Here is a 25,730-nt window from a genome sequence, read left to right as displayed (position 1 = left end):
ACCATCTACAAAAGATACACAACAAGATATTAGAATCGCTATATAAGTTAAACTAAAAAGTACGCAATAATTAATCATAGTTAGAAACACGCCTTTATTTGAGATTGTTATATAAAAAGGGAGAGTCCATTTTATATTTCACGTATTCATGCTCATTGGAACATGCCATCTGCAATAGATACACAATAAAATATTAGATTTCTAATAAACGTCAAACTAGAGTGTTTGAAGGCATGAACTTCAACAAAAACAAATCATGTAGACAACAACAAACAAAATATTGCAAAATTCCCGTTTTCACATTATCTCTATTGTAGTGTCCTCTCCTTTGCTGAAAGGGAGAGAAGAGGTGTGAATAAGGTTAAAATAAAGACACAAATAGTAATGGCAAGCATAATTCAAAACAAATAATTATTCACAAATGCAAACATACCTCGTCTAGAGCTTTTTATATAAAGATAGACATTCCATTTTGTATTCCACTTACTCATGCTCACTAGAACAAGCCATCTACAACATATACATAATAAGATATTAGAATCATTATACAAGTTAAACTGGAGACTTGAATGCAAAAATCAATCATAATGTGAAACACACCTGACTTTGAGCTTTTTTATATAAAGGGGGATAATCTATTTTGTATTTTACATATTTCTACTCACTGGTATCAACCATCTGCAATACATAGAAAATAAAATATTAGAATTCTAATAAAAGTTAAAATAGAGAGTTGAAGGCATGAACTTGTGAACCAACTTAATTCCAGTCCATTTATATTCCATGCTATATCTCAAAGTATATAATTTTTCTAAACTAGACATAATTCTAATAAGAATAATGCAATCAATGTTATTGCAAGATAAATAATCCTTTTTGTAAGAGGGATCCAATCAAATTTAAACATATTGAACATGTTGAGATTGGTACCTTGGGAGGTACTCCAAACCCTAGGCTACAGGGATGTGGAGGAATTGGCACCACAAAGTCACTTGTGTGCTAAGAACCCAACTGTGTAGGTTTTGCACCCAAGCTTGCGGATGTGAAACCATGTATGGATTAGGACACTTGGCACTTGGAGATTGTAGGGCACCCTTAAAGTAACAAGGGGATGCTTGTAGCACCAAGAGAGGCCTTGAGGCCTTGTGGATTGAGAGAAAATAAATTTTACTTGATTATGTGGGTCAACTTGTCTTAAGTTTCAAGTCAGCCTTGAATTGAGGAGAGAATTTGAGAAGGTTAGACGTCACCCTAAGTAATGATATAAATAGGGCTGAGGATGAGCCTCATTCCTCACCTAATCAAGACACTTATTCCTCATGTGAAGACTAAAATAGGAGGATGAGTCCACAACCAATAAGAAGAAAGTATCAAGTATGGTTAGGGGTGGTTTTGGGACTGTTTTCGATTGTGGTTATGCAAGTAAAGACAATGAGTAGAAGGAGACTAAGTCGAGACTTTTGAGGACAAAATCTGAACATGAAAACAAAAGCAGGCTCTCTCTAACAGGACGAGATTTCTTAAGTATTGCAAGTGGACGAAATTATGACTATTGGAGGGTCGAGTAGCCTACTTGCCAACCAAGGTTAGGCTACATTCATCTACATTAGGAGCGAAGAAATTAAGAAATCAAAAGTTTTTGGAGTGGTTTGTAGGTAGGTTGGATCTGCTTAAAGTTGCCATAGATAGGGTTGAGTTCTTCAAAAAAAATCTCGCTCAGTTCCAGGGGTTTTTGAGAGCAGAAGTAGATGTCTACAAGGAACAAAAGTAAAGGATTGGTGTCCTAGTTTAGGATATTATTTGGAGCAGCCAAAAGAACAATTTTGGGAGGGTTTTAGTGGCTTGCTCCACGCCCTAAGTAAAGTCACTTGAGAAGGAATTTGAGGTATTAGATGGGCAAAAGAAGGGATGCTCAGGAAAAGGAGGTCAAGGGAGCAGTTTGACTAGCCCAAGTTTATTATTGAAGGACTTTTTGTTGAAATATGTAACCAGGTTCGTTCTTCATAATGGCATATGTAATCGTGATTTTATGTATTTAATTAAAAGAGAAAAATAGATTTATTATTCATTTTTTTGAGGCATGGGTTTCATGCTCAAGGGAAATTTATTTTTAGTTCAAGCACCCATTGAGTGCTTCTAGGTTTGTCATAAAGTCAATTGAGTCATTGTCATGTAATGAAGACCCATTTGGGCATGTTACATATTGTAAAGAAAAATTTATCGAGTCAAAATAGAGTCAAAAGACTCTCCATGACCTCGTAATGGAGCAAAAATCAAGTCAGCTTACATGAAGGGACAAGTCAAACTCATGATAGCAATCCGCACCCATCACAAGCCTATCAATAAGAAGGAATTCGACCTCATTTACACGCTCACTCAAGGAAGTTCGATCTCCTCAAGATAGAAGCTGGAAAAGGACGAAGAAGAAGAAGATCAACATCAAAAGTTTTGGGCCTCTCTCTCTCTCTCTCTCTCTCTCTCTCTCTCTCTCTCTCGTTAGTGTTTCTACAGTGTATGGGCCAGATGAAATTATGTAGCTGCATCGAAGCTATGAAGCTGCAAGGTCAAAGTTGTGAAGCTGCAAAGTCAAAGTTGTGAAGTTGCAACGTCAAAGTTGTGAAGCTATAGGGTTGAATTTGTGAAGCTGCAAGGTCAAAGCTGGGAGGTTGCCTCTAGATCAAAGTTGTGAAGTTGTTAGGTCGAAGTTGTTGTAGCTGCTAGGTCAAATTTGCAGAAATTGTTGCTAGGGTCGAGTTGTTGAAAAATTTGTTGGAAGGTCAAAGTTTGTTGTTGAAGGACTAGTCCAAGTTTGTTGTTGAAAGACTTTTGACAGTGATAGGTGGCAACCATCCATTCCCTAATTTTGCCTCATTGAAGCAGCACGGGTAGGCTATAAAGGGAAGAAGTCCCTAAGAGTTGTGTTCTTGGAGGACTAAGGAGCAACTAGTAGGCAAGATGTCCCAAAGGAGCTAAGGAGCAACAATGGGCAGTCTAGAGTTGTTCACAAACGGAGTTGTGTACAACTCAACAAAAGACCCTATGTCTTGGTCGTTGATGGACTAATGATCGGCTAGAGGGTATATTGGAGCCGTGTTCAGTGACAAAAAGGAGAAGGATCATTGATAGAGGCAGATTGGGGGTGCTACAGTTCAGAATCCAATGGACCAGGCATATGTGTTCAAGATATGACCAATGGAGCTGTGAAGTGCACTAGAGTAGCTAGCACATCAATGTATCAGACATCAAACCCTAGTTTGTATTCTTTGTATCAATGGTTATATGAGAGCGATGATCCCTAGTATGGGAGCCCTAGACAGTTGTATTACAGTTTGTTAATATAACGAAGTTGGGTTATTGAAAAAATTGTAAAAAGTTGTCTGTATTTGTGCACTAATTGATTTATTGTTGTTTATATTTCACCGTGCATGGTATTTTGTTGTGGTATTTGGATTGGTAGTGTCAGTAATTCTATGACCCGAAACTAGATTCCAGTACCGTGGTAAAACAACTGAACACCCAAAATCCTACTATTGTCTATTAGCCAGTGTTATAAGAACTGAACTGGACCGACTGGTTCAAACCAATTTGACCGTTTTGAGGCAAAAATTGGGTCGAACCGGTGACTTGAACAATTTTTCTCTAGTTCGATATGGTAAAGCCACGTAGAATGCAACAAGTGGGGTGAATTTAAAGTAAAAATGACATTCTCATTTATCTTTCATTTTCATCCTTTTACTTAAATTTTTAACATTAGCATGAAATGAATCATGATGTTTGAGAGCGGTTTTTACCTCATTGGATTTCATATGGAAAAAGTAGAATTTTAGATCCCACTCAAAATCCAACAGAGTTAACAGTTTTTCAGGATTTCATGATTGGGGGGGTTCCAACACTACATTGGATTTTCCCATTAGGAGGCTATGGAACTAGTATTTGATCAAGAGCACCAAGCCCTCTATGTACCTTGTTGTTAGTGGCAATGGTTGTTTAACTCCTCTATCATGAGCCTAATAAAACGAATGCTTATCACTCAACAAAATCTTGACTTGACATGCTATGATTTTTCTATCTTATTTTGCTTAGAAGGTGATATTGATGACAAAGATCCCAATATAGGAAACGGTTTTGATGATATGTAGGTATTTGTTGTAGCATAAGTTATTTTTTATGCTAGAGGCCATGTGGAGTTTGTTTGCTGATATTGGTTTAGAGATGGATTGCACTCGGTCTTATTTTGGTTATATGCACCCTTACATGTTATATAAATGAGAACTTTTGCTTATTTGTGTATGAATGGTTGGATTCATATGGATGCACATGAATATATATGTTTTTCTATAAAATTTGAATATTTTATGTGGTTTGGGTTGACAGGTATTTTGGTCCGGTTTTTTTATCAGTTTTCATACAGTTCTGATAACTATGCTACCAACAAAATGATTGATTGGTCAAAGGCTCAGTATGCTTGCATGCTTGACCTTACCATCCTCCTCTCTAGGGCACGTTGTGTGGGGTTGTGCGTGTGATCTGGACCAAATTAGCATATAAATTTAAAAATACCATTTTATGTATATGTCAAACTATTATTTAAGTGGTAAGTGGTACTAACTGAGAACCATCCTAAAAGGATAAAACGTCCAAATAACAAATAATAATAACAATATTTTGTTGGAAAACAACATCACGCACCCAACCTCTGCGTTGCATCTACATTTCCTAAGATATCTTCTCCACTCGACCCTCTCAAACACTACGATTCTAGTCACTCACTGCACAAAGTAATATTATATATGAGATCATGAATAAACCATGGGAGCTTAAAGGATAAATATACAAAGCGATGAATTAACCATACACATACCTACCCTCCCTTGGCTACTATTATAACAACAACAATCATAAAAAATAATCCTTGAACATTTAAACCCCAATGTGAAATTTTCATTTCTTTCATATCAAAGTTCTAGTAAAAATATTGAATCTCACACCCTTGAACACGATCATACTACTTCGAATACATGACAATTTATCATTTTGCAACTAACAAATATTTCAGTGTATTAAAGGACAATAGAGTATTATGTAGGAGAAAAGTATGCCTCACCCATCCTCTGTGCCATGTTTGTAGAATGTCTAGTGCATCTTCACCACTTGACCTTTGTAGACCATACAATTCTAATTGTTCACTACATAAAAAAGAATCAACATAGTTGACTATCACAGCATAGATAAAACATATAATAATTTGAATATCAAACAAATGGAGACACAAATCAGTGAAAAATACTTTTAAGTGAGGTGCATTGCATGTATATATGTTGACTCACCTTCATTTATGATAAATAATATCAATTTTCTCTGTTTGCTTCGTTCATTTCCATTTCCGCACCAAACAAACGAAACCAAGACAAAACTACAAGAAACATTAAAGAAACAAAAAAACAAAACAAAGCAAGAGTACAACACAGCCAACAAATCAAACCAATACCAAACTATAAAAAACAAGAAAAAAAGATTCAAAACAAAGGGAAAGGAGTACAACACAGCATGGCCATGCTCAAACTCAAAAAAAACAAAACATGCAGACAAGAACAAAGAAAAAATTGCAAACATCCCCTCTGCACATCATCTCTCCTGCAATGTGTTGTCCTCCGCTGAAAGGGGAAAATGTGTGTTGAATAAGGTTAAAATACACTCACATTTAGTAATGTTAAACATATTTCAAAACCAATAATTAGTCATATTAGGAAACACACCTCCGCTAGAGTTTGTTTTATAACGATGGACACTCCTGTATTCCACTTGCTCGTGCTCACCAGAACCAACCATCTACAAAAGATACACAATAAGCTATTAGAATCGTTATATAAATTAAACTAAAGAGTACACAATAATTAATCATAATAAGAAACAAGCCTTTCTTTGAGATTGTTATATAAAAGGGGAAAGTCCATTTTGTATTTCACGTATTCATGCTCATTGGAACATGCCATCTGCAATAGATACACAATAAAATATTAGGTTTCTAGTATATATAAAAGTAGAGTGTTTGAAGGCATGAACTACAACAAAAACATTAGATTTCCAATATATATAAAAGTAGAGTGTTTGAAGGCATGAACTTCAACAAAAACAAATCATGTAGACAACATCAAAATAAAAATTGCAAACTTCCCCTTTGCATATTATCTCTATTGTAGTGTCCTCTCCTCCTCTGAAATTGAAAAAAGTGGTGTGACTAAGGTTAAAATAAAGACACAAATAGTAATGGCAAGCATAATTCAAAACAAATAATTATACATAATCGCAAACATACCTCGTCTAGAGTTTTCTATATAGAGATAGACATTCCATTTTGTATTCCACTTACTCATGCTCACTAGAACAAGATATCTACAACAAATACATAATAAGATATTAGACTCATTATACAAGATAAATTGGAGAGTTGAATGCTAATCATAATGTGAAACATACCTGACTTGTGGACACTCCTGTATTCCACTTGCTCGTGCTCACCAGAACCAACCATCTACAAAAGATACACAATAAGCTATTAGAATCGTTATATAAATTAAACTAAAGAGTACACAATAATTAATCATAATAAGAAACAAGCCTTTCTTTGAGATTGTTATATAAAAGGGGAAAGTCCATTTTGTATTTCACGTATTCATGCTCATTGGAACATGCCATCTGCAATAGATACACAATAAAATATTAGATTTCTAGTATATATAAAAGTAGAGTGTTTAAAGGCATGAACTACAACAAAAACATTAGATTTCCAATATATATAAAAGTAGAGTGTTTGAAGGCACGAACTTCAACAAAAACAAATCATGTAGACAACATCAAAATAAAAATTGCAAACTTCCCCTTTGCATATTATCTCTATTGTAGTGTCCTCTCCTCCTCTGAAATTGAAAAAAGTGGTGTGACTAAGGTTAAAATAAAGACACAAATAGTAATGGCAAGCATAATTCAAAACAAATAATTATACATAATTGCAAACATACCTCGTCTAGAGTTTTCTATATAGAGATAGACATTCCATTTTGTATTCCACTTACTCATGCTCACTAGAACAAGATATCTACAACAGATACATAATAAGATATTAGACTCATTATACAAGATAAATTGGAGAGTTGAATGCTAATCATAATGTGAAATATACCTGACTTTCAGCATTATTCTATAAAGGGGGGCAATCCATTTTGTATTTTATGTGATTATGTGGGTGAATTCGTCTTAAGTTTCAAGTCGGCCTTTACTTGAGGAGCCCATTTCAGAATGTTAGGTGTCACTCTAAGAAAAGATATAAATAAGACCGAGGAGGAGCCTCATTCCTCACCTAATCAAGTCACTTATTTCTCATGTGAAGATTGCAATAGGGTGTAGAGTCCGCAACCAAGAAGGAGAAATGATCAAGTCTGGTTAGGGTTGGTTTTGGGACTATTTTGGGACTATTTTGGGACTATTTGTGGTTTTGTGACTTCTTTGATCAGTGAGTAGGAGACTAGGAGGGCCATGTAGCCTACTTAGCAACCAAGGATAGGTTGCATTCATCTACAATAGGAGAGAAGAAATCAGAGGTTGTTAGAGTGGTTTACAGGTGGGATGGATCTACTTCAAGTTGCCCCAGCTAGGGATGAGTTCTTCAGAAAAATCTCGCCCAAATCCAAGGGTTTTGGAGAGCAGAAGTGGATGTCTTCAATGAGGAAAAGTGTAGGATTGGTGTCCTAGTTTAGGATAGTATATGCAGTATTTGGAGCTGCCAAAAGAACAGTTTTGGGAGGGTTGTAGTGGCTTGCTCCAAGCCCCAAGTACAATCACTTGAGAAGGAATTTGAGGACTATTAGAAGTTCATAAGAAGGGATGCTTAGCACTGATCTTTGAAAGACAAAAGGAGGTCAAGGGAGCAGTTTGACTAGCCCAAGTTTGTTGTTGAAGGACTTTTGACAGTGATAGGTGGCAACCATCCATTCCCTAAGTTTGCCTCATTGAAGTAGCACGGGTAGGCTATAGAGGGAAGAAGTCCATAATAGTTGTGTTCTTGAAAAACTAAGGAGCAACTAGTAGGCATGAAGTCCCAAAGGAGCTCAAGAGCAACAATGGGTAGTCTAGAGTTGTTCACAAACAGAGTTGTGTACAACTCAACAAAAGACCCTATGTCGTGGTTGTTGATGGACTAATAATCAGCTAGAGGGTAGATTGGAGTCGTGTTCAGTGACAAAAAGGAGCAGGATCATTGATAGAGGAAGATTGGTGGTTTTGCAGATAGGGAACTAATGGACCAGGTAGATGTGTTCAAGATACGATCAATGGAGCTGTGAAGTGCACTAGATTAGCTAGTAGGTCAATGTTTCTTTTTCAGGGAAGCTTGGAGGTCAAAGTTGTTAACATCAAACCCTAGTTTGTATTCCTTGTATCAGTGATTGTATGAGAGTGATCCCTAGTGCAAGAACCCTAGACAATTATATTACAGTTTGTTAATATAACGAAGTTGGGTAATTATAAAAAGTTGTCTATATTTGTGCACTAGACAGTTGTATTACAGTTTGTTAATATAACGAAGTTGGGTAATTGAAACAATTGTAAAAAGTTGTCTAGATTTGTGCACTAATTGATTTAATGTTGTTTATATTTCGCTATGCAAAGTAGTTTGTTGAGGTATTTGGATTGGTAGTGTCAGTAATTCTATGACCCTAACCTAGATTCCAGTACCATGGTTAAACAACAGAACACCCAAAATCCTACTGTTGTCTACTAGCCAATGTAATAAGCATTGAACTGGACCGACCGGTTTAGACCAGTTCAATCGTTTTGAGGCAAAAACTGGTTCAAACTGGTGACTTGAACCATTTTTCTTCAGTTCAGTACAAAAAAACCACGTAGAACGCAACAAGTGGGGCGAATTTAAAATAAAAGTGACATTCTCCTTTATCTTTCATTTTCATCCTTTTACTTAAATTTTTTAACATTAACATTCGCATGAAATGAATCAAGATGTTTGAGAATGGTTTTGAGCTCATTGGATTTCATATGGAGAAAGTAGAATTTTAGATCTCACTCAAAATCCAATAGACTTGACAGTTTTCCTAGATTTCAAGATTGGGGGGGGTTGCAACACTACATTGGATTTTCCCATGTAGGAGGCTATGGAACTAGTATTTAATCAAGAGCACCAAACCCTCTATGTACCTTGACGTTAGTGGCAATGGTTCATGAGCCTAATAAAACGAATACTTATCACTCAAACAAAATCTTGACTTGACATGCTATGCTTTTCCTATCTTATTTTAATGCTTAGAGGGTGATATTGATGACAAAGATCCCAATATAGAAAATGATTTTGATGATATTTAGGTATTTTTTGTAGCATAATTTTTTTTATGCTAGAGGCCATGTGGAGTTTGTTTGCTGATATTGGTTTAGAGATGGCTTGCACTCGGTGCTATTTTGGTTATGTGCACCTTTACATGTTATATAAATGAGAACTTTTGCTTATTTGTGTATAAATGGTTTGTATTCATATGGATGCACATGAATATATACGTTTTTCCATTTAATTTGAATATTTTATGTGGTTAAAGTTGACCGATTTTTTGGTGCATTTTTTTTACCAGTTTCCGTACGGTTCTGATAACTATGCTACTAGCAAAATGGTTGATTGGTCGAAGGCTCAGTATGCTTTCTTGCTCAAACTTACCATCCTCCTCTCTAGGGCATATTGTGTAGGGTTGTGCGTGTGATGTGGACCAAATTAGCATATAATTTTAAACATACCATTTTATGTATATGTCAAACCATTATTTAAGAGGTACTATCCGAGAACCATGTTAGAAGGAGAAAACGTTGAAATAACAAATAATAATAATATTTTGTTGGAAAACAACATGACTCACCCATCCTTTCGGGTGCATCTACATTTCCTAAGATATCTTCTCGACTCGACCCTCTCAGACACTACAATTGTAGTCACTGACTGCACAAAGTAATATTATATATGAGATCACAAATAAACCATGGGAGCTTGAAAGATACATATACAAAGCGATGAATTAACCATACACATACCTACCCTCCCTTGGCTAATATTATTACAAAAACAATCATGAAAAGTAATCCCTGGACATTTGAACCCCGATGTAACATTTCCATTTCTTTCATATCAAAGTTCTAGTAAAACTATTGAATCTCACACCCATGAACACGATCATACTATCTCGAATACATGACAAAATAATAAATCATTGTGCAACTAACAAATATTTCAATGTACTAAATAAAAATAGCATTGTGTAGGAGAAAAGTATGCCTCACCCATCTTTTGTGCCATGTTCGTAGAATGTCTAGTGCATCTTCACCACTTGACCTTTGTAGACCATACAATTGTAGTTGTTTGTTACATAAAAAAAAATCAATATAGTTGACTATCAAAGCATAAATAAAACATATAATAATTTGAATAGCAAACAAATGGAACCACAAACTAGCAAATGATACTTTTAAGTGAAGTGCATTGCATGTATATATGTTGACTCACCTATATTTATGAGCAATAACCTCAATTTTCTTTGTCTGCTTCGCTCATTTCCCGCACCCAACAAACGAAACCAAGACAAACCTACAAGAAACATTAAAGAAACAAAAAAACAAAACAAAGCAAGAGTACAAAACATCCAACGAATGAAACCAAGACCAAACTACAAAAAACAAGAAAAAAAATATTCAAAACAAAGGGAAAGGAGTACAACATAGCATGGCCATGCTCAAACTCAAAAAAAAACAAAACATGCAAACAAGAACAAACAAAAAATTGCAAACATCCCCTCTACACATCATCTCTCCTGCAATGTGTTTTCCTCTGCTGAAAAGGAAAAAAGTGGGTTGAATAAGGTTAAAATACACACATTTAGTAATGTTAAACATATCGCAAAACCAATAATTAGTCATATTAGGAAGCACACCTCCATAGAGTTTGTTTTATAACAATGGACACTCTCTTGTATTCCACTTTCTCGTGCTCATCAGAACCAACCATCTACAAAAGATACACAATAAGCTATTAGAATTATTATATAAGTCAAAATAAAGAGTACACAATAATTAATCATAATAAGAAACAAGCCTTTCTTTGAGATTGTTATATAAAAGGGGAGAGTCCATTTTGTATTTCACGTATTCATGCTCATTGGAACATGCCAGCTGCAATAGATACACAATAAAATATTAGATTTCTAGTAAAAATAAAACTAGATAGTTTGAAGGTCTTAACTCCAACAAAAACAAATCATGTAGCCAAATACAAACAAAAAATTGCAAACTTCCCCTTTGCACATTATCTCTATTGTAGTGTCCTCTCCTCCGCTGAAAGGAAAAAAGTGGTGTGAATAAGGTTAAAATAAAGACACAAATAGTAATGGCAAGCATAATTCAAAACAAATAATTATTCATAATTGCAAACATACCTCGTCTAGAGTTTTCTGTATAAAGATATACATTCCATTTTGTATTCCATTTACTCATGCTCATCAGAACAAGGCATCTACAACAAATACACGATAAGATATTACAATCATTATACAATTTAAACTGGAGGGTTGAATGCAACAATCAATCATAATGTGAAGCATACCTGACTTTGAGCATTTTTCTATAAAGGGGTATAATCCATTTTGTATTTTACATATTTGGGCTCACTGGAATCAACCATCTGCAGTAGATAGAAAATAGAATATTAGAATTCTAATAAAAGTTAAAATAGAGAGTTGAAGGCATGAACTTGTGAACCAACTTACTTCCACTCCATTTATATTCCATGCTTTATCTCAAAGTATATAATTTTTCAAGACTAGACATAATTCTAATAAGAATAATGCTATCAATGTTATTGCAAAATAAATAATCCTTTTTGTAAGAGGGATCCAATCAAATTTAAACATATTGAACATGTTGAGATTGGTACCTTGGGAGGTACTCCAAACCCTAGGCTATAGGGATGTGGAGGAATTGGCACCACAAACTCACTTGTGTGCTAAGAACTGAACTGTGTAGGTTTTTCACCCAAGCTTGTAGGTGTGAAATCGTGTATGGATTTGAACACTTGGCACATGGAGATAGTAGGGCACCCTTAAAGGAACAAGGGGATGCTTGTAGCACCAAGAGAGGCCTTGTGTATTGAGAGAAAAGAATTTGTATTTGATTATGTGGGTAGACTTGTCTTAAGTTTCTGGTCGGTCTTGAATTGAGGAGACAATTTGAGAAAGTTAAATGCCACCCTAAGGAATGATATAAATAGGGGTGAGGAGGAGCCTCATTACTCACCCAATCAAGACACTTATTCCTCATGTGAAGACTGAAATAGGAGGACGAGTCCCCAACAAAGAAAGAGAAAGGATCAAGTCTGGTTAGGGTTGGTTTTGAGACTATTTTGGGTTGTGGTTATGCGGGTAAAGACAACGAGTAGAAGGAGACTAGGCTGAGACTTCTAAGGACGAAATCTGAGCATGAAAACAAAAACAAGCTCTCTCTAACATGCCGAGATTTCTGAAGTATTGCAGGTTACGAAATTTTGACTATTGGAGGGTCGAGTAGCCTACTTGGCAACCAAGGTTAGGCTACATTCATCTACAGTAGGAGCGAAGAAATCAAACGTTTTTGGAGTGGTTTGTAGGTAGGTTGGATCTACTTCAAGTTGCCCTAGCTAGGCTTGAGTTCTTTAGAAAAAGTATCACTCAGATCGAAGGGTTTTGGAAAGCAGAAGTGAACATCTACAGGGAGGAAAAGTAAAATACAAGATTGGTGTCCTAGTTTAGGACAGTATTTGGAGCAGCCAAAAGAGCAATTTTGGGAGGGTTGTAGTGGCTTGTTCCAAGCCCTAAGTAGAGTCAATTGAGAAGGAAATTGAGGATTGTTAGAACTACAAAGGAAGGGATACTCAGGAAAAGGAGGAGGTCAAGGGAGCAGTTTGACTAGCCCAAGTTTGTTGCTAAAGGAGTTTTGGCAGTGATTAGTGGAAGCCCTCCATGCCATAAATTTTCCTCATTGAAGCAGCACAAGTAGGCAACAAAAGAAGTCCCTAAGAGTTGTGTTGTCGAAGGACTAAGGAGTAGCTAGTGTGCAAGAAGTCCCAAATGAGATGAGGAGCCGTAGTGGGCAGTCTAGAGTTGTTCACAAACTAAGTTGTGAAAAACTCAATAGAAGATCCTATGTCCTGGTTGTTGATGGATTAATGATCAACTAGAGGGAAGATGGGAAGTGTGTTAAGTCACCTGAAGGAGCAATATCATTGATAAATCTAGATTGGTGTTGTTGCAGATCGGGAGCCAAAGGACCAGGCAGATGTGTTCAGGATATGACCAATGGAGTTGTGAAGTGCACTAGATCAACTAGTAAGTCAATACATCTTGTTAAGCGTAGATTGGTGGTCAAAGTTGTTGCCACCAAACCCTAGTTTGTATTACTTGTATCAGTGATTGTATGAGGGCCTTGATCTCAGGTACGAAAGCACTAGAGAGTTGTATTACAATTTTTTAATATAACAAAGTTGGGTTATTAAAAAAATTGTAAAAAGTTGTATATATTTGTGCGGTAGTTGACTTATTGTTGTTTATATTCTGTTGAGCAAAGTAGTTTATTGTGGTATTTGGATTGGTAGTGTCAGTGATTCTAAGACCCTAACCTAGATTCTCGTATCGTGGAAAAAGAACATGGTATCAGAACTACTTTGAAGGGCTAGTGAATCAGATTGTCCTCAGTGAAGCAACTCAAAGGGAGTTGAGATTGTCTAGATCATGGAGCAGATGTTTCAGTTGAAGACATGGAGCTATGGTCTTGACTAGATTGACAGCAAGATTGGCTGGGAGTTCTAGTGTATTGGTGGTGAACCTATTGAACAACAATTTGTTGTAAGGCAAATCACTGATCATGGACTTCCTATGACTTTCCATAAATCGTTGGGACAACTATAAGATTGCTTTAGCATGGACGAGATTGGTATAATCGAGATTCCTTCATGTGATGAACAAAATGTTGGCAGGGTAGCTTCTACTTCGGGCAATGATGTTGCATATCCAAGATTGGAGGGATGTGCAAGTATTAGGTTTGACCCAAGGGGATGAGTTCTTGCACAACTAAGTTGCAGTGATGATGGTCGTTTTCTTCCGCAGTTCAAACTGACCTTGTAGGACACGAGATCAGAAACAGGTTGAGCCAATGGAGATCGTGCAGACTCAGAGAGAGTCTAGCTTCAAAGGGAACAACCTTATGTAAGCGTTGAGATCTTTAGGTTTAGAACAGATGAGGCAGAGGCACTGCTGAGATAGTGTGGTTCATTCTATAGAGTATGCTACAATGGTGGACACTAAATGGGCTAGTGTCGTCGGTGATGATGATGGAGACTTCCTAGTGTTGGAAGTACCTCCCTTGCTAAGAGGGAGTGTTGAGATTGGTAGCTTGGGAGGTACTCCAAAACCTAGGCTATAGGGTTGTGGAGGAATTGGCACCACAACGTCACTTGTGGGCTAAGAACCCAAGGGTATGTTGGACATTGACAAACCAATGGTCCCCGTGTGTTTCGCGACATGTGCTTAACCGCCTCTCGTGGATTCATTAACTCTGGTGATGCATTCATTTACTAACACCTGTGGGTTTTGCTATAACAACAATCGTGATTCCAACAAGTAGTATCAGAGGCAAAGGTGTCGAGTTCGAATCAAACTCAGCTCGCACTGGGGAGAGATTGTTGGACATTGGATAAACCAGTGCTCCCCGTGATTTTCGCGACATGTGCTTAACTGCCTCTCGTGGATTTATTAACTCTAGAGATGCGTTCGTTTTTTAAAACCTATGGGTTTTGGTGTAATGACAATCGTGATTCCAATAGGGTATGGGCTTTTCACCTAAGCTTATGGGTGTGAAACCGCGTATGGATTTGAACACTTGGCACTTCAAGATTGTAGGGCACCCTTAGAGAAGTCAGCCTTGACTTGAGGAGACCATTAGAGAACGTTAGACGTCACCCTAGGGAATCATATAAATAAGAGTGAGGAGGATCCTCATTCCTCACCCAATCAAGTCATCTATTTCTCATCTGAAGACTGAAATAGGAGGTCAATTTCGCAAGCAAGAAGTAGAAAGGGTCAAGTCTGGTCAGGGATGGTTTTGGGTTGTCGTTATGCACGTAAAGGAAACAAGTAGGAGACTAGACCGCGACCTTTTAGGAAGAAATATGAGCATGAAAGCATAAGCAATCTCTCTCTAACAGGCCGAGATTTTTGATGTATTAAAGGAGGACAAAAGTATGATTCTTGTAGCGCCAAGTAGCCTACTTAGCAGCCAAGGATAAGCCACATTCATCTACAGTACAAGAGAAGAAATCATAGGTTGTTGGAGTGGTTTGCAAGTGGGTTGGATCCACTTCAGGTTTCCCTAGTTAGGGATGAGTTCTTTAGAAAAAGTCTCGCTCAAATCCAAGGGTTTTGGAGAGAAAAAGTGGATGTCTACAAGGAGGAAAAGTGCAAGATTAGTGTCCTAGTTTAGGACAGTATTTGGAGCAGACAAAATAATGGTTTTGGGAGGGCTGTAGTGGGTTCTTCCAAGCCCTAAGTACACTCACTTGGGAAGGAATTTGACGACAGTTACAAGGGAAAAAGAAGGGATTCTCAGGAAAAGGAGATCAATGGAACAAATTGACTAGCCCAGGTTTATTGTCGAAGAACTTTTGACAATGATAGGTGGCAGCAATCCATTCCCTAAGTTTTCATCATTGTAACAGCACGAGTAGGAAATAGAGGGAGGAATTCCCTAAGAGTTGTGTTCTTGAAGGACGAAGGAGCTGAGGAACAGTAGTAGGCAGTCTAGAGTTCTTCACAAACGGAATTGTGTACAACTCAACAGAAGGCCCTATGTCTAGGTTGTTAATAGACGAATGATCAACTAGAGGGCACATTGGGGTCATGTTCAGTTACCTAAAGGAGCAGGATCATTGATAGAGGCAGAATGGTGTTACTGCAGATCGGGAGCCAATGGACGGGAAGATGTGTTTAGGAAAAGACCAATGGAGCTATGAAGTGCACTAGATCAACTAGTAGGTTAGTGTATCTTTTCAAAGGCACTTTGTTGGTCAAAGTTGTTGATATCAAACACTAGTTTGTATTCCTTGTATTAGTGATTGTATGAGAGTGATCATCCCTAGTACGAGAGCCTTATACAGTTGTATTACAGTTTGTTAATATAACAAAGTTGGGTTATTGAAAAAAATGCAAAACGTTGTCTATATTTGTGCACTAATTGATTTACTGTTGTTTATATTTCGTCGTGTAAAATAGATTTTTTGTGGTATTTGGATTGGTAGTGTTAGTGATTCTATGAACCTAACCTAGATTTCAGTACTGTGGAAAACCAACAGAACACCCAAAATCCTAGTGTTGTCTACTAGCACAATGGTTGATTGGTCAAAGGCTAAGTATCCTTGCTTGCTCGACCTTACCATCCTCCTATCTAGGGCATGTTTTGTGGGGATATGCGTGTGATCTAGACGAAATTAACATATGAATTTAAACATAACATTTTATGTATATGTCAAACCATCATTTAAGTGGTACTACCCGAGAGCCATGCTAGAAGGAGAAAACGTTGAGCAAACAAATAATAATAACAATATTTTGTTGGAAAACAACATGACTCACCCATCTTCTGCGTTGCCTCTATATTTCCTAAGATAACTTCTCCACTCAACCCTCCCTGACACGATTGTAGTTACACGTTGCACAAAGTATTCTTATATATGAGATCACCAATAAACCATGGGAGCTTAAAGGATAAATATAAAGAATTGTGAATTAACCATACACATCTACCTTGGCTAATATTATAATAGCAACAATCATAAACAATAATCTCAGAACATGTGAACCCCTATATAACATTTCCATTTTTTTCATATCAAAGTTCTAGGAAAAATATTGAACCTCTCACCCATGAACAAGATCATACTACCTTGAAACCATGACAAAATGATAAATCATTGTGCAACTAACAAATATTTTAGTGTATTAAAGGACAATAGTATTGTGTAGGAGAAAAGTATGCCTCACCCATCCTCTGTGCCATGCTTGGAGAATGTCTAGTGCATCTTCACCACATAACCTTTGTAGACCATACAATTGTAGTTGTTCACTACATAAAAAAGATCAATATAGTTGACTGTCAGAGCATACATAAACATATAATAATTTGAATAGCAAACAAATGGAGCCACAAATTAGCAAAAGATACCTTTAAGTGAAGTGCATTTCATGTAAATATGTTGACTCACCTTCACTTATGAACAATAACCTCAATTTTCTTTGTTTGCTTCCTCCATTTCCATTTTCGCACCCATCAAAAGAAACCAAGACCAAACTACAAGAAATGTTAAAGAAACGAAAAAACAAAATAAAGCAAGAGTACATCACACCGAACAAACAAAACCAAGACCAAACTACAAAAAACAAGAAAAGAATGCAAAACAAAGGAAAAGGAGTACAACAACATGGCCATGCTCAAACTCAACAAAACAAAACATGCAGACATGAACCAAGAAAAAATTGTAAACATCCCCTCCCCACATCATCTCCCCTGCAATGTGGTGTCCTCCGCTGAAAGGGAAAATAACTGCGTTGAATAAGGTTAAAATACGCACACAGTTAGAAATATTAAACATATTTCAAAACCAATAATTCTACATAATAGGAAACACACCTCCCCTAGATTTTGTTTTATAACTATGGACACTATTTTCTATTCCACTTGCTCGTGCTCATGAGAGCCAACCGTCTACAAAAGATACACAATAAGATATTAGAATTGTTATATAAGTTAAACTAAAGAATACGCAATAATTATAACGATATAATAATTACTACCTTAGAACCATGCTAAAAGGAGAAAACGTCGAAATAACAAATAATAATAACAATATTTTGTTGGAAAACAACATCACTCACCCAACCTCTGCGCTGCATCTACATTTCCTAAGATATCTTCTCCACTCGACCCTCTCAGACACTACGATTGTACTCACTCACTGCACAAAGTAATATTATATACAAGATCACGAATAAACCATGGGAGCTTAAAAGTTAAAAGATAAATATACAAAGCAATGAATTAACCATACACATACCTACCCTCCCTCGGCTACTATTATAACAACAACAATCATAAAAAATAATCCTTGAACATTTAAACCCCAATGTGACATTTCCATTTCTTTCATATCAAAGTTCTAGTAAAAATATTGAAACTCACACCCTTGAACACGATCATACTACTTCAAATACATGACAAAATGATAAATCATTTTGCAACTAATAAATATTTCAATGTATTAAAGGACAATAGTATTGTGTAGGAGAAAAGTATGCCTCACCCATCCTTTGTAACATGTTTGTAGAATGTCTAGTGCATCTTCACCACTTGACCTTTGTAGACCATACAATTGTAGTTGTTCACTACATAAAAAAGAATCAATATAGTTGACTATCACAGCATAGATAAAACATATAATAATATGAATGTCAAACAAATGGAGCCATCAATTAGCGAAAGATACTTTTAAGTGAAGTGCATTGCATGTATATATGTTGACTCACCTTCATTTTTGAGCAATAAACTCAATTTTCTCTGTCTGCTTCGTTTATTTCCATTTCTGCACCCAACAAACGAAACCAAGACAAAACTACAAGAAACATTAAAGAAACAAAAAAAAAACAAAGCAAGAGTACAACACACCCAACAAATGAAACCAAGACCAAACTACAAAAACCAAGAAAAAAATTCAAAACAAAGGGAAAGGAGTACAACGCAACATGGCCATGCTCAAACTCAAAAAAAAAAAAACATGCAAACAAGAACAAAGAAAAAATTGCAAACATCCCCTCTGCACATCATCTCTCCTGCAATGTGTTGTCCTCCACTGAAAGGGGAAAAAGTGTGTTCAATAAGGTTAAAATACACACACATTTAGTAATGTTAAACATATTACAAAACCAATAATTATTCATATTAGGAAACACAACTCCCCTAGAGTTTGTTTTATAATGATGGACACTCTTGTAATCCACTTGCTCGTGCTCACCAGAACCAACCATCTACAAAAGATACACAATAAGCTATTAGAATCGTTATATAAATTAAACTAAAGAGTACACAATAATTAATCATAATAAGAAACAAGCATTTCTTTGAGATTGTTATATAAAAGGGGAGAGTCCATTTTGTATTGCACGTATTTATGCTCATTGGAACATGCCCTCTACAATAGATACACAATAAAATATTAGATTTCTAATAAAAATAAAACTAGATAGTTTGAAGGCATGAACCTCAACAAAAACAAATCATGTAGACAACAACAAACAAAAGATTGCAAACTTCCCCTTTGCACATTATCTCTATTGTAGTGTCCTCTCCTCCGCTGAAAGGAAAACAATTGCAAACATACCTCATCTAGAGTTTGCAATATAAAGATATACATTCCATTTTGTATTCCACTTACTCATGCTCAACAGAACAAGGCATCTACAACAGATACATAATAAGATATTAGAATCATTATACAAGTTAAACTGGAGGGTTGAGTACAACAATCAATCATAATGTGAAACATACCTAACTTTGAGCATTTTTCTATAAAGGGGGATAATCCATTTTGTATTTTACGTATTTCAGCTCACTGGAATCAACCATCTACAGTAGATAGAAAATAAAATATTAGAATTCTAATCAAAGTTGTAATAGAGAATTTAAGACATAAACTTGTGAACCAACTTAATTCTAGTCCATTTATATTTCATGTTATATCTCAAAGTATATAATTTTTCTGACTAGACGTAATTCTAGTAGGAATAATGCAATCAATGTTATCCCAAGATAAATAATCCTTTTTGTAAAAGGGATCCAATCAAATTTAAACATATTGAACATGTTGAGATTGGTAACTTAGGAGGTACTCCAAACCCCAGGCTACAAGGTTGTGGAGGAATTGGCACCAAAAGGTCACTTGTGGGCTAGGAATCCAAGCGTGTCGACTTTGCACCCAACCTTGTAGGTGTGAAACCGTGTATGTATTTTGACACTTGGCACATGGAGATAGTAGGGCACCCTTAAAGGAACAAGGGGACGCTTGTAGCACCGAGAGAGGCCTTGTGTATTGAGGGAGTCTAGCTTCAAAGGGAGCAACCCTATGTAAGCGTTGAGATCTTTAGGTTTAGAACAGATGAGGCAGAGGTACTACTAAGATTTTGTGGTTCATTCTACAGAGTATGCTACAATGGTGGACGCCAGATGAGCTAGTGTTGTCGGTGATGATGATGGAGACTACCTAGTGTTGAAATTACCTCCCTTGCTAAGAGGGAGTCATGAGATTGGTAGCTTGGGAGGTACTCCAAACCCTAGGCTATAGGGTTGTGGAGGAACTTGCACCACAACGTCACTTGAGGGCTAAGAACCGAAGGGTATGTTGGACATTGACAAACCAATTCTCCCTGTGTGATTCGCAACATGTGCTTAACTGCCTCTCGTGGATTCGTTACCTCTGGGGATGCATTCGTTTACTAACACCTGCGGGTTTTGTTGTAACGACAATCGTGATTCCAACAAGTAGTATTAGAGGCAAAGGTGTCGAGTCCGAATCAAACCCAACTTGCGCTAAGGGGGAGATTTTTGGACATTGGATAAACATGCACTCCCCGTGATTTCCGCGACATGTGCTTAACTACCTCTCGTGGATTTATAAACTCTAGAGATGCATTTGTTTTTTAACACCTGAGAGTTTTGGTGTAACGATAATTGTGATTCCAACAAGGTATGGGCTTTGCACCCACGCTTGTGGATGTGAAACCATGTATGGATTTGAACACTTGGCACTTCGAGATTGTAGGGCACCCTTAAAGGAAAAAGGGGCTACTTGTAGGACCAAGAGAGGCCTTGTGGGTTGAGAGAAAATATTTTTTATGTGATTATGTGGGTGAATTTGTATTAAGTTTCATGTCGACCTTGACTTGAGGAGACCATTAGAGAATGTTAGACGTCACCCTAAGGAATGATATAAATAGGAGTGAGGAGGAGCCTCATTCCTCACCCAATCAAGTCATTTATTTCTCATATGAAGACTGAAATAGGAGGCCAATTACACAAGCAAGAAGGAGAAAGGGTCAAGTCTGGTTAGGGCTGGTTTTGCGTTGTCTTTATGCACGTAAAGAAAATGAGTAGGAGACTAGACCGCGACCTTTTAGGAATAAATATGAGCATGAAAACATAAGCAATCTCTCTTTAACAGGCCGAGGTTTATGAAGTATTGTAGGAGGACAAAAGTATGATTCTTGGAGCGCCCAGTAGCCTACTTAGCAGCCAAGGATAAGCCACATTCATCTACAGTACAAGAGAACAAATCATAGGTTGTTGGAGTGGTTTGCAAGTGGGTTGGATCTACTTCAGGTCTCCCTAGTTAGCGATGAGTTCTTCAGAAAAAAGTCTCGCTCAAATCCAAGGGTTTTGGAGAGCAAAAGTGGATGTCTAAAAGGAGGAAAAGTGCAGGATTGGTGTCCTAGTTTAGGATAATATTTGGAGAAGACAAAAGAACGGTTTTGGGAGGGTTGTAGTGGGTTGTTCCAAACCCTAAGTAGTGGGCAATCTAGAGTTGTTCACAAACGGAGTTGTGTCAACAGAAGGCCGTATGTCTTGGTTGTTAAAAGACTAATGATCAACTAGAGGGAATATTGTGGTCATGTTCAGTAACCGAAAGGAGCAGGATCATTGATAGAGGCCAAATGTTGTTGTTGTCAATCAGGAGCCAATGGATCGGGAAGATGTGTTTAGGAAAAGACCAATGGAGCTATGAAGTACACTAGATCAACTAGTAGGTTAGTGTATCTTTTTCAAGGCACTTTGGTGGTCAAAGTTGTTGATATCAAACACTAGTTTGTATTCCTTGTATTAGTGAGCATGAAAACAAAAGCAAGCTCTCTCTACCGGCCGAGATTTCTGAAATATTATAACTGGACAAAATTATGATGATTGGAGGGTCGAGTAGCCTACTTGGCAGGGAAGGATTGCATTCATCTACAGTAGGTGAGAAGAAATCAAAGGTTATTGGAGTGGTTTGTAGGTAGGTTGGATCTTCTTCAAGTTTCCCTAGTTAGGGTTAAGTTCTTCAAGAAAAGTTTCGCACAGATCCAAGGATTTTGGATTGCAAAAGTGGACGTCTACAAGGAGGAAAAGTGCACGATTGGTGTCCTAGTTTAGGACAGTATTTGGAGCAGCCAAAAGAACAGTTTTGAGAGGGCTTTAGTGGCTTGCTCCACGCCCTAAATAAAGTCACTTGAGAAGGAATTTGAGGACTGTTAGAAAGGAAAAAGAAGGGATGCTTAGGAAAAGAAGGTCAAGCGAGCAATTGACTAGCCCAAGTTTGTTTTTGAAGGACTTTTGGCAGTGATGGACTAATCATCAACTGGAGGGAAGATTGAAGCCATGCTTAGTCACCTAAAGGAGTAGTATCATTGATAGAGGTAGATTGGTGTTGTTGGTGAAGTTGGGAGTTCTCGTGAATTGTTGGTGAACCTAGTGAACAACAGTTTGTTGCAAGGCAAATTACTGATCATGGAATTCCTGTGACTTGCCATAGATCACTGGGATAAATTTAGGATTGCTTTAGCATGGACGAGATTGGTATGATCGGGATTCCTTCATGTTATGAACAACATGTTGGTAGGCTAGTTTCTTCTTTGGGCAGTGATGTGGCATATCCAAGATTGGAGTGATGTGCACGTTTTGTGTTTAACCCAGGAGGATGAGTGCTTGCAGGACTAAGTTACAGTGATGACAGCCCGTGTTTGATCACAGCTCAGACTGACCTTGTACAGCACGAGATCAGTAATAGGTAGATCCAATGGAAATCCTATAAACTCAGGAGTCTAGCTTCAAAAGGAGCAACCCTATGGAAGTGTCGAGGTCTTTAGATACAGATGAGATGAGGCAGAGGCACTACTGAGATAGCAAGGTTCATTCTACAGAGTATGTTGCAAAGGCGGACACCAGTTGGGCTACTTTCACCAGTGATGATGATGGAGACTTCCAAGTGTTGGATGTACCTCCCTCGCTAAGAGGGGGTGTTGAGATTGGCCTTGGGTGGTACTCCAAAACCTAGTCTATAAGGTTGTGGAGGAATTGGCCCCACAAAATCACTTGTGGGCTAAGAACCCAAGGGTGTGGGCTTTGCACCCAAGCTTGTGGGTGTGAAATCGTGTATTGATTTGGACACTTGGCACTTGGAGATTGTAGGGCACCTTTAATTGAACAAGGGGTCGCTTGTAGCACCAAGAGAGACCTTGTGGGTTGGGAGCAGTGTTGCACACATCGCGATAAAATCGCGATAAAATCGTAAAATCGCGATTTTTTAATTTTGCCGATTCAAAGCGCGATTTTTATCGAAAAAATCGCCCTTTTTTTATAGCGATTTTTATCGAAAAAATCGCGATTTTTTGAAAAAATCGGAAAAAAGCGGGAAAAATTCGTTAAAATCGGGAAAAAATCGGAAAAATCGGGAAAAAATCGGAAAAAAGCGGGAAAAAATCGTTTGGCACAAAAATATTCATTTTTTTTCAATTTTTTTTCAATTTGTGCCAAACGATTTTTTCCCGCTTTTTTCCGATTTTTTCCCGCTTTTTTCCGATTTTTTCCCGATTTTTCCGATTTTTCCGCTTTTTTCCCGGCGCCGATTAAATCCCGATCGCGATGTGTGCAACACTGGTTGGGAGAAAATAATTTTTATTTGATTATGTGAATAATTTGTCTTAAGTTTCAAGTCGGCCTTGACTTGAGGAGACCATTTGAGAATGTCAGCCATCACTCTAAGGAATGATATAAATAGGACTGAGAAGGAGCCTCATTCCTCACCCAATTAAGTCACTTATTTCTCCTATGAATAATGAAATAGGAGACTGAGTTTGCAACCAAGAAGGAGAAAGGATCAAATTTGGTTAGGGTTGGTTTTGGGATTGTTTTGGGTTGTGGTTATGCAGGTAAAGGTAGTGAGTAGAAGGAGACCTGGCCGCAACTTTTTAGGACAAAATGTGAGCACAAAAACAGAAGCAATCTCTCTCTAATAGGCCGATATTTCTGAAGTATTGCAGGTGGACAAAATTATGATTCTTGGAGAGCCAAGTAGCCTACTTAGTAGCCATGGATAGGCCGCATTCATCTACAGTAGGAGAGAAGAAATCAGAGGTTGTTGGAGTGATTTGCAGGTGGGTTTGATCTACTTTAGGTTGCCCTAATAAGGGATGAGTTCTTCAGAAAATGTCTCGCTCAAATCCAAAGATTTTGGATAGCAAAAGTGAATGTCTTTAATGAGGAAAAGTGCAGGATTGGTGTCCTACTTTAGGATAGTATTTGGAGTAGCCAAAAGAACAGTTTTGGGAGGGATGTAGTGGCTTTCTCCAAGCCCTAAGTACAATCATTTGAGAATGACTTTGAGGATTTTTAGAAGTGTATAAGAAGGGATGCTTATGACTGATCTTTGAAGGACAAAAGAAGGAGGTCAAGGAGAAACTTTCCTAGCCAGGGTTTGTTGTCGAAGGACTTTTGACAATGATAGGTGTAAGCCATCCATTCCCTAAGTTTGCCTCACTGAAGTAACACAGGTAGGCTATAGAGGGAAAAAGTCCCTAAGAGTTGTGTTCTTGAAGGACTAAGAAGCAGCTAGTGGGCAAGAAGTCCCAAAGGAGCTAAGGAGTAACAGTGGGCAATCTAGAGTTGTTCAAAAATGAAGTTTTGTACAACTCAACAGCAGACCCTATATCTTGGTTGTTGATGGACTAACGATCAACTAGAGGGCAGATTGGAACCATGTTCAGTGACAAAAAGGAGCAGGATCATTGATAGAGGCAGATTGGTGTTGCTACAAATCGGGAGGCAATGGACCAGGCATATGTGTTCAAGATACGACCAATGGAGCTGTAAAGTGCACTAGATTAGCTAGTAAGTCAGTGTACCTTCTTCAGGGTAGTTTGGTGGTCAAAGTTGTTGACATCAAACCCTAGTTTCTATTCCTTATATCAGTGATTGCATGAGTGATGATCCCTAGTATGAGAGCCCTAGACAGTTGTATTATAGTTTGTTAATACAATGAAGTTGTGTTATTGAAAAAATTGTAAAAAGTTGTCTATATTTGTGCATTAATTGATTTACTATTGTTTATATTTCGCTATGCAAAGTAGTTTTTTGTGTTATTTGAATTGGTAGTGTCAGTAATTCTATGACCCTAACCTAGATTCCAGTACCGTGGAAAAACAACAGAACACCCAAAATCCTATTGTTATCGACTAGCACAATGGTTGAATGGTCAAACGCTCAATATTCTCGCTTGCTTGACCTAACCATACTCCTCTCTAGGGCATGTTTGGTGGGGGTGTGCGTGTGATGTGGACCAAATTAGCATATAAATTTAAACATACCATTTTATGTATATGTCAAACCACTATTTAAGTGGTACTACCCAAGAACCATCCTAGAAGGAGATAATTTCGAAATAACATATAATAATAACAATATTTTGTTGGAAAACAACATGACTCACCCATCCCATATGTTGCATCTACATTTCCTAAGATATCTTCTCCACTCGACCCTCCCAGATACTACAATTGTAGTCACTCGCTACACAAAGTAATATTATATAT

At 37.4% G+C, this 25,730-nt stretch overlaps 2 long non-coding RNA genes across 2 annotated transcripts; both read right to left on the bottom strand.

The window, feature by feature from the left end:
- Positions 1-6,921: 6,921 nt before the first annotated feature.
- On the bottom strand, positions 6,922-10,868 carry LOC149200894 (uncharacterized). The gene is made up of 4 exons (XR_016253391.1): positions 10,553-10,868; positions 10,330-10,381; positions 9,912-9,991; positions 6,922-7,096 (listed from the first exon to the last, which is right to left on the bottom strand). It is a non-coding gene; the product is annotated as an uncharacterized LOC149200894 (long non-coding RNA).
- A 645-nt stretch (positions 10,869-11,513) lies between these two features.
- Positions 11,514-19,742, bottom strand: LOC149200893 (uncharacterized). Its single transcript, XR_016253390.1, has 8 exons — positions 19,663-19,742; positions 18,645-19,572; positions 18,422-18,503; positions 17,997-18,076; positions 17,752-17,826; positions 17,327-17,648; positions 17,106-17,187; positions 11,514-11,722 (listed from the first exon to the last, which is right to left on the bottom strand). It is a non-coding gene; the product is annotated as an uncharacterized LOC149200893 (long non-coding RNA).
- Between the last annotated feature and the right edge of the window lie 5,988 nt (positions 19,743-25,730).

The sequence above is a fragment of the Pinus tabuliformis genome, chromosome 2_1, assembly GCF_031772625.1.
Source record: "Pinus tabuliformis cultivar Carrire ecotype Pingquan chromosome 2_1, CPIR1, whole genome shotgun sequence".
Taxonomy (NCBI): domain Eukaryota; kingdom Viridiplantae; phylum Streptophyta; class Pinopsida; order Pinales; family Pinaceae; genus Pinus; species Pinus tabuliformis.
Note: the sequence above shows the minus strand (reverse complement) of the source record. Positions and strands in the feature narration are given on the sequence as shown.